The sequence below is a fragment of the Anser anser genome (assembly GCF_964211835.1).
Source record: "Anser anser genome assembly, chromosome: 9".
Classification (NCBI taxonomy): domain Eukaryota; kingdom Metazoa; phylum Chordata; class Aves; order Anseriformes; family Anatidae; genus Anser; species Anser anser.
The window spans coordinates 19222095-19231331 of NC_139729.1; the positions used below are offsets into that span (position 1 = coordinate 19222095).

The 9237-nt window shown below is 41.7% G+C and overlaps 1 long non-coding RNA gene across 1 annotated transcript; it reads left to right on the forward strand.

Annotated features, from left to right (window-relative positions):
* The first annotated feature begins 306 nt into the window (after window positions 1–306).
* On the forward strand, window positions 307–8526 carry LOC310904097. The gene is made up of 4 exons (XR_014588041.1): window positions 307–653; window positions 1842–1954; window positions 2396–2554; window positions 6369–8526. It is a non-coding gene; the product is annotated as an uncharacterized lncRNA (long non-coding RNA).
* The last annotated feature ends 711 nt before the right edge of the window (window positions 8527–9237 follow it).

Consider the following 9237-nt stretch of genomic DNA (forward strand, 5'->3'; position numbering starts at 1 on the left):
GTATCTGCAGTTTATATAGCCAACAAAGCAACTGTGTCATGTTACCCAGAAACATTTCAATGGGATTTTTTCCATTTACGTTGCCCCACCAGAGATGATTGATAGATACAGCAAAATCATAAACATTGCTTTTATTACCTTTCCATGTTCATTTGTTTTCCAGTCAGACAGTGTTTTCAGAGTACCAGTACTTAGACAAGGAACAGCCTTCACTGTTAAAACAGAAATTATAGTTGTAATTAACACCAGCAGCCATTAGATGGTAATGTTTGCTCACCGTTGATCTGAGCATTGTGCTCGCCAGGTCTCCCACGGGGAAGCAGTTGAGCCAAACTTTTCAAACTTTACACTGCCACTGATGCGGGGCATCTCATTCGAGATGTGTTGGGAATCGTGAGTGGCCTGCGAACCACGAGTGGCAGCCATCTGATCCTACCGATGGCTGCTGGAGTTTGGGGTCTCGGTAGTTCCACACATCAAGGCTCTGGCTCCCATAAATCAGAGACCGGTTTTGAACTCTTCAACCCTGGGTAGTTGAGAAAGACTTAATTGCACAGAGGGAGGGAAGAAGAGGTGGTGTTATCTTGCTCAAAGCATTAGGAGTTCAGATAACAACAACGTCAGCTAGAGCTTGTGACTGTATGGGATGGGAGGTAAGGATTTCTGAACATCTGTTTCAGGGATTTTAATGTATGAAGCAGGGAGATGAATAAAGATATGCCTGCACATGATTTTTGTTTTACAAATGCATGTATATGTAATACCAAACCATATGTAACTACATATACATGCACACATATGTAACTATACATATAAAATGTGTGACCTTTTTTTCTGAGCACTTATAGCACTTCATATGATGGACGCATGAAAGATGAAAAGGCATATCTCTGCCCTTGGGGGGTTAGGGAACTGGTGAAGACAGGCTATTCATAAAGCTGTTAAGAGTTTTACTACGCACAGTTTCCACATGTCCTGGCTTCTGCAAAGTGCTCTTAGGAATACACTGGTAATGTTGTGTTGCTGATCTCAAATATGTTGCTCAGGAACACCTGTAGGCAGGACTGCACCTCTCTGGAGGTGGGTGCAGGCCTCCTCCTTTGTGGGAAAAAAAGATGTTGCCAGGGATTCTTAAATATGCTGACCATTGTGAAAACACATGCAAATATGATGAGGTGCCTAGCTGCTGCCAATTGTTGTGAGCAAAGGCTGTTTTCTGTAGGGGAGAGTAATTTGAAGAATGGTTTTAAGTCCAGTCTTTTAATTAATAGCTCAAGTAAGGTGGAGAGGAAAGAAAAAACAAGTGCTTGAATTCCTGAACTGGATTCCATCTAGTACCCAAAGGAACTGCAGAATCTGTGTTTTCTTTTGTGCACACAGGAAAGTAGGGAGCCTCGATGCATCATCTTGCACAGCTCCCAGATTTAATGATTCTCCTTGTTCCAAGATTGCTGCATAGAGGAGAGCCAGAGATGGAGACGTGGCACGAATCCTGAGCATGAATCCTTCCTGGCTTTTCCTCCAGCAGCACATGGAGAAAGGAAAGTGTTCTGTGGGTCTCGTTTAGCAGATGTAGTGTGTAGACCACATTAAGGTAACATTACTAATGTATTTCTTCCAAGTCTGTGCACTGTCCAAGAAAAGAAAAAAAAAAAAAAAAGGAAAAAAAGAGGGAAAAAAAGAAAAAAAAAAAAAGAGGGCCAGAAAGCAATGTGTTGATATACTGCCATATCAAATAGTACAAAGAATGTAACCTACTTGCAGTTCTGTGCAGCTGCTTGCTTACACAGTCAAACTCAAACATACTGAGATTCTAATCTAGCCACTTGGTTGTGTTGCAGTGCCTATCAGCTCTGATAACAACCGACACTCACAACGCCCTCCCAAAACAAGCAGAACCCTGTGCAAGAAAAACTGTTGTCTCAGCCTGGCCTTCAAAATCTTAAAATCACAGGTAACAAAGTTTTTCTTTGTCCTTACCCCTAAAAGCAAGATCAATACATTTCCATCCCCAACAGCAAGGACTGGCCTGGGGCAGTAACATCTCCGGCGTGCTGCAGTCTCTCCCACTTTGCTGTTCCTGCAGTGGCCAGGCCAGGCCTCTAAGGAAGCTTTCCAGGGCCTTGATGTTCCAAGAAATAACCAGCCAATGGCAATATTACCAAAATAAGGGCTACAGGATTCAGTTGCCAAGCAAATAAGCTTTGCTGCCTCTTTTTAGTAAGTTTTGCTTATTCTTCATGTTTCCTTTCCTCCCACCCCGTAGCTTGTGCTATACTAACAGTCCTCCCCAGGTACTATTTTTGACTGTGTGACTGTTCAGTGATTTGCAGCATTTACAACTGTTGCTACAGTCCCTTTCCATTTATTGCTAATCCTCTCTAAATTCCCACAGGGAGACACATGGCTTGTAGCTCTACTTAGAAAGCTCAGATTGAAGCTGGGAAGGAGCAGAAGGATGCTTTTACCTTCTAGCCAAGGATACATTAGAAGTCTGCGCCTGAACTATTCACAAAACTATAAAATACATCAGTACCTTCAAGAGCATTTCATGGTGAGTTTGGAAGCTCAGTGTCCACAGATTGCCAATGAAGGGGAGAGGTGTTGATCCTGGAGGCAGCTTCCGTCAGGCCCTCTGGATGTTCAGGAACATCAGAGAAATCTAGACAAAAAGAAAGACAAGAACACCAACAAAAATTCAGCATTGCTCTCATCTCCCTCCTCACCCAGCTAGTGCCAGAGCCCTCTGCCCCGACGTCCACTCCCCTGCAGGCATCAGCCCTATTGGAGCACTTTGACAGCACAGGCAAATTCACCATGTCTAGTCCCAAACAAATGTATCTGGGCTGCGGTGGAGTGTGTCCCTTGAACCATAAACAGATTGAGCAGGAAAATGGAAGAGGTGAACCGAGGTGAGCCACTTTTCAGCTGTCACAGCAAGGACAGGATGGGTAGCCTGGTCTGGACATGAGCTTAGACTTCAGAGACCTGGTTCAGTTCCCTGCTGTGCTGCAGATCTCCTCCGTGATTCCGGGCAAGCTGCTTCATGTAGTTTCATGTTATAACCCGTCTGTAATCTACCTAGAAGCAAGATGCCTTGAAAACGAATAGTCCCACATTTCCCTTTCACCAGGGTTGCATCTAGTGACCACAGAGCCATAAAATGAGTAATCTGGCCGATCTAATGGAAAGCCTTTCATTTTTAGGTGCAGTACTAGTTTCCTGCTAGCTCAGCAGTCTGAACACACTCACCTCCTGGCTGCTCTCTCACTAATGCAGCAGAAGCAGCAAGAACATGGCCAAGGACAAAGGGGACAGGACCACCCCTTTTGGCACACTCTCTCTGGTGGTTTTAGCTGCAGCACGAATCTTTGTCTAAATTCCTTCTGTCTTACAGTCCCTCCTGCATGAACTCGTAGGGCTGTTGCTGTCCCAAATACATTCCCACTTAACCACACCAATGACAGGAGACAGAGAACTACCCTTTATAGAAATTATATTAAGCTCTCTGGTGATTTTTTTTTTCTAATCCACTAAAACATTCTCAACTAATCACCTAATAAGATTTTATAGGCAGTGAATGTATGGATGGCTCAGTAATGGGGAGACATAATAATGGGAGGAATTTATGGAAGGCTGAAAGCAAATCTAAAAAATTTGTCCTTCTTCATAAACGTTGTGAAAAACCATGAAGCACTGTATAACACTTCAAGAAACCATGAAAAAGAGCCTAGCAATTGCCAGCACTGTTTTCCTCCCACAGTCAAACCCTTCCCTGAGAGGTTCAGTTACTTTTGTCCATCTTCAGCATCAGCAATTTGAATTCCCCTTCGTAGATCTTCACGGCAATTAGAGGGGAAGGAAAATGACTTCCCTTATAGCCTTACCCCATTCTAAGTACTAGCATTATTATTTTCTCCTTGTTTTCAACATGCCTGGCAAAGCTGAAATAACTGGTAACCCAGCTAATTAGTGGAGATAGCTTGTTATAAAGCCTTGCTCTCAGTTAACTACTTTATTTAACCACTGACAAGTAACACCTCCTCATGATCAACAAGAAGATTCCTCCTGTGGGCTCTCTCTACACTGGCCCCCACATGGTGCATCTTTGCCACAGAAGGGAAAAATCACTCTTCTTATACAAGCGATGCATCTTTTTTCAATCATATTCAGTAAAACAGACCACTTTCACTAGAAAATGAGCTGGAGACAGCTGTCAGAAACAGCATTAATGTCACTTTACCTGTGACTGTTTCTGAATTATTTTTTTTTTTTTATTGCCAGCTGGCATTTGAATGCAAAAGGGTTTTACTAATTCATACCATAAAACTCAGGACACATTAATACAGGTGTTGAATGAGTGAGAAAATAGCACAAGCTTTCACAGACCAAATTGACTTATTCTAGTCAGTATAATTATAAATGAAAATATGCAAAATATATATATATATATAATTGAAAATAGTTAACATACTGTGACTGATTACTAATGAAATGACCTTGGAGGATTTTAGAAACATTAAATTTCTGCCCTTTTTAACTAACATGGGACTTTCAAGATGTCTTCTACTGCTCAGAGAGTCAGAAGAAGCTGTGCTGGGAGAGCACAGTGGTGGTCTTTACAGGAAAAATAGTTTTGATCCCATGTTGCTGCCAGATGTTAAGGATGGGAGTTTTGCCTCTCTTATTAAATGCCTATCTGGCAGCACTGCTGTCTCTTCAGGACCACCCTAGGAGAGGCCAGGGCAGCTGGCTGTGCTCAGCAGCACTGTTATGGGGACGTTGCACTCTCTGCTCTTGTCTGACATGCTTGTTACATGCCCAGCTCTCTTTGCTTTCATTCTGACTTTCAGGGAATAGAAAAAAAGAGTGAATACTCATGCCAGGGCACAAGGCAGCAAGGTGAAGCTAATGGGCCTGGATGCATCTGTAATTCTTAATAAATCAAAGATGTGTTTGTCAGCTCACCAAGAGCGTGAAATGCCATTTGGATGCACTCTTACAAGTTTTTACCTTTGCACTTCCATCCTAATGATATCTTTGTGCTGATCTCTGTGTGTTCTTTGGGAAAGCACAGTCCAAATGGTTTTACATGTGACTTCATTAGTCTCCCCTCTTGTCTTGACTGAGTCTAAACATGGAGCAGTGCCCAGTGCAAAGTGCTCGCTGTAGTTTCAGGTCCCGACAAAAAGAGGTTGCGGAGAACCCAGACCAGGTTGTCTTCATCATATCACAGAGCTGGGATTGCCTTTAATCTTCAGGCAAGAGAGGGGTGAGATTAGAGCACAGCAGACCTTCCAGCACGTGCAGCCATTAACATAACTCCAGATGACTTCAGCAAATCATGCTTTGCAGAATCTGTGATTTCCCAAAGCAAACAACTGTGAAGAGCAGTAACAAAGAGTGAAAGATCTCAAGTCTCTGTTTCTTCATGTTTGAACAAAGTATCCTGTCTTGTAGGCAGATCTAAGAAGTGCTTTGAATGATAGCAAAAGATCGCTGTTGGAAGTTTTCTCAATGGCAGATATTTCTTTCAGAGATCTGACGCAGTCAGAATGCTCCGTGGGATTTCCTTATTTCAATGAAAATTTTAGAACAAGTCTGTAGAGTCCCACTCCTCCACCAGTGTCCTCCTGTGCACAGCGTCCATGCACCGTATTCACTGTGTCTGAGTCAGGTATAAGTCAGTAAAACCCTGTGTTTCTCCTGCTTCCTTAGTCTCTACGTAGGTCTTGATTTCCAGCTTTACCAAAGAATGTGCAAAGTGTGAAATCTCTTGGCAAGCAAATACCTTATTGTGAAGATCTGGGAGATGGTTTGGGAGCCAGGGCAAAATATCATGGATCAGTAGGAAATAGAGCAGATTTGCCTTTATTCTTTCCACTTAAATTCCTAATAGTTCTCTCAACATATTAAAATATCCAAGACAAATTTTGGCACCAAGATCTGCTATTTAATTATACCAAGAGATGTATTTTGGTACTGCGAGGGTGGTTCAGTTTGAGGACTCTAAGCAGGAGTATCTAAAACATATGGTTAGAGCACTGATCGGAAATATCTGAAAGATCTAACCTGAATGACTAAAAAAAAAAAAAAAGAACCCTTTGAGGCTCATGTAAAATAGTATTCAGAGAAGGCAAAATCTTGAGAAATAGTTTCTTGCCATCTGACAAGCTCTGTGGGTACTTTCGCCACAGTGTCATACTGTCAGCTGGAATCTGACTGCTGCTATAGCTGGCTTGCAGCCTTTTTTGCTTTCCATGTTCTGTGCTGTGGCTTGTTCATGTATTCTTTGTATTTTTTAATCGCTTTGGATTGATCGTATTCCGCCTGTGGTGTTCCTTTTATTTTTTTCCTTCGTCTTGTAGGACTCCTCTGTCTCAGCCTTTCTGCATCTGCAGGATATGATCTTCAAGCAGTTTTTTTAACTGGTTCTCCTGGAAACAGCTACATGCAACCAAAGATACCTACAGGAGGCTGGGAGATGTTACCCAAATTAAACACATCATTCACTGTTCTTCTGAATCATGTTCATTACATGGTACTCATAGAGAAATAACTGCTGTGAGCCCAGCAAGAAGACTGAGTAATCAGTATTTTCCAGGCTATGCTACACAAGGTTGTACCAATGTCTCTTTTGAGGTTAATAACAGAAAAAAAAGCAACCCAAATCCATTGAAGGTGTACAATAGAAGTGGTAGTACTGATGGTAAAATAGGTAATCCTCTTTAACACCATGTCCTGTCCAAGACACTAATCACAAAGAAATAGAAATGAAGCTTTCTAAAGCAGAGAAGAAACTGTCCTTTAACCCCCTTCTTTATAATCTTGTCATATTATCGCAATCAATATTTTCAAGAAAGCTTACTTCCTTATTCTTATATCTTGTACAGCGATGTGATTGAATCTGCATGCTCTGCTACACAGCAACATATCAGAAGAGGTTACACACAACAAACCTCCGCAGGAATTTTGAGTGCTGATATATGACAGGACGGGTTGTTCCCAGGTTCACAAACACTCATCTGTTCGCGCTGAACAGTACAGGAACTGAATCATCTTCTCAAGTCTTACCTGGCACTTGATGATAAAACCCCTGAAAACCCCTTGTAATTTAATACAGCCTCATGGATCCCCAGACTTGGCCTACTGGCATCTCATGGTGCTTATATTTAATGTGGCAACCCTCAAACTTGGCCTGAGAAAATACTGCCTGTGTAACACGTCTGATTAATTCTTACTCAAGATGCTGAATTTTGTCCTTGAAGACAAAACGCATGCATTTTTGAATGGCAATTGCAAATCGCTCTACCTTCCTCTAGCAATGTGAGGACCCAGGTCAATCCTTGACAACTTTAAGTCATCCGTCTCCTTTTGCCTGATTCTGGAGAGAATTTTTACTTGGAATTTCTTGTTTGTGAGGTCACATTGGAGAGCAATAAGTCTTAAAGGATAATTGGCTGGGGAATAGTGAGTCCTTAACTGAAATACACAAGTGACTGTATTGGTTACCATTGAATATAGAAAAAAAAAAAAAAAAAAAAGGTAGGTAGGCTGGTGTGATTTAGGCTAGTATCTCTTAAGGGGAGAGGCTTAAATAAATCCATACATACAGATTTCTTTAGAAGTTCAGTACCACTAAATACCATATCACATTACCTCTGTAACTTTGTGTGAACTTGGAAATCTCTCCTTTAGGCTGCCCGTGTTTGCAACAATAAACTAAAGGTTTTCAAATTGACTTAATTGTTTCCCTGAGGGTGAAAATTCTGCTTTATTCACTGGCTTTGGCTGAGTCACAGACGCTCCATTTTCTTTCTCTCTAAGGCTCAGAAGGCTCCCCTAAATCCACATTTTTTCCGTGGACTCTGGTAGCAACATCAGTTTTTGCAGGAGTAAACTACAGATACAGCATTGCTCAGTGTATAACACACCTTATTTACATGGCATCTTTTAATCATTTTTATATATTTAAAATCAGCTAGCAGATAATGTACAAGTTGTATAACTCCTCCAGGAGAGGGCTGTGTCACCATCTGAAACCTACACACAACCCGTTTTGAGTGGTGAGTGTTTTGCTCTTCGGCCATTCCTAGGCTTGACTGCAAATCCACAGACGTCACTTCAGCACTGTCCAGATTCTGCTTAGGCAGTCCTTTATGCACAACAAGAAAATAATGCATTGCAGAGACCACTCAGAGCCACAGAGTGATGCAGTTTTCTGTTTCAGCCACTGCTCACATTCAAAATGATCGCTGCTGTGTAACACAAACTCCTGATCAGGTTGTGGTTGTCCTTTTTGAAAAATACCGACCCACATCTCCCTTCTCTAGGCAAAAACAGCAGCCCTAACAATTAAGCAACATTAATACTGTGCAGTTAAATTTGAGCTCTGTTATACCCCTGCTGTGCAGTGGAAGTAGATTAATGGATGGGATCAGAAAGTTAAGGCTTCCCTATTGAATGGATAAAAGAAAGATTGAAAATTGACAGTTTGTTAATAATTACACTGATACCTGAGTTACATGAACCTTACCTCTTAGAAAGTTCACTCATCTCCTTCTGCTGGTGGGTATGGAAAGCAATTGAGTCCTGGCATGCTGTCTTGTAATCAGTCCACAGTCACGTAGGGACATTGTATAGCATGCAGTGAAGAGCGTGAATGATGCTTTCGGGTACTGGCACTCCTGAATGAATCTGTACTTCAAATCCTGGCTAGCATTTGTTGCCCTGAACAAGCTTTTGCAGCTGGCTAGTTGTGTACTGGCTCTGTGCTCTCAGAACAACTACAGAATCATAAAATCATCCCTTGCTATTCCTTTGTAAATCATGACTGTGAACTGGATTGAACTCAAGCTGGAAAAAAAGGCATGCAAAAACTGTTGCCTTTGTAAGATTTGATATCAGAGAGGGCACCTTGGTATAGCTGATTAGATGCATTTCACAGTATGAAGTACATTGACCTCCTGTGCCGAGCTACCATTAAAAGGCAAAAAGGCAGCATTGTGTAATTTGCCTCAACAAATGAGAACAATTCCTAACAGTGTGATTTAAATCTAGAGAGACAACTCAAAGGGCTAGGGCATAAGGATGAATGAAACTTACCTGTGCATGCTGGAAAAAGGTTAAAGAGCTGACATTTCTTTTCTTGGGTGCAATTTTTATCTACAAATCTAATCTAACAAAATGGCTTGCTGATTCAAATCATAGTACCTATATCTCCAACCATTTGATCTG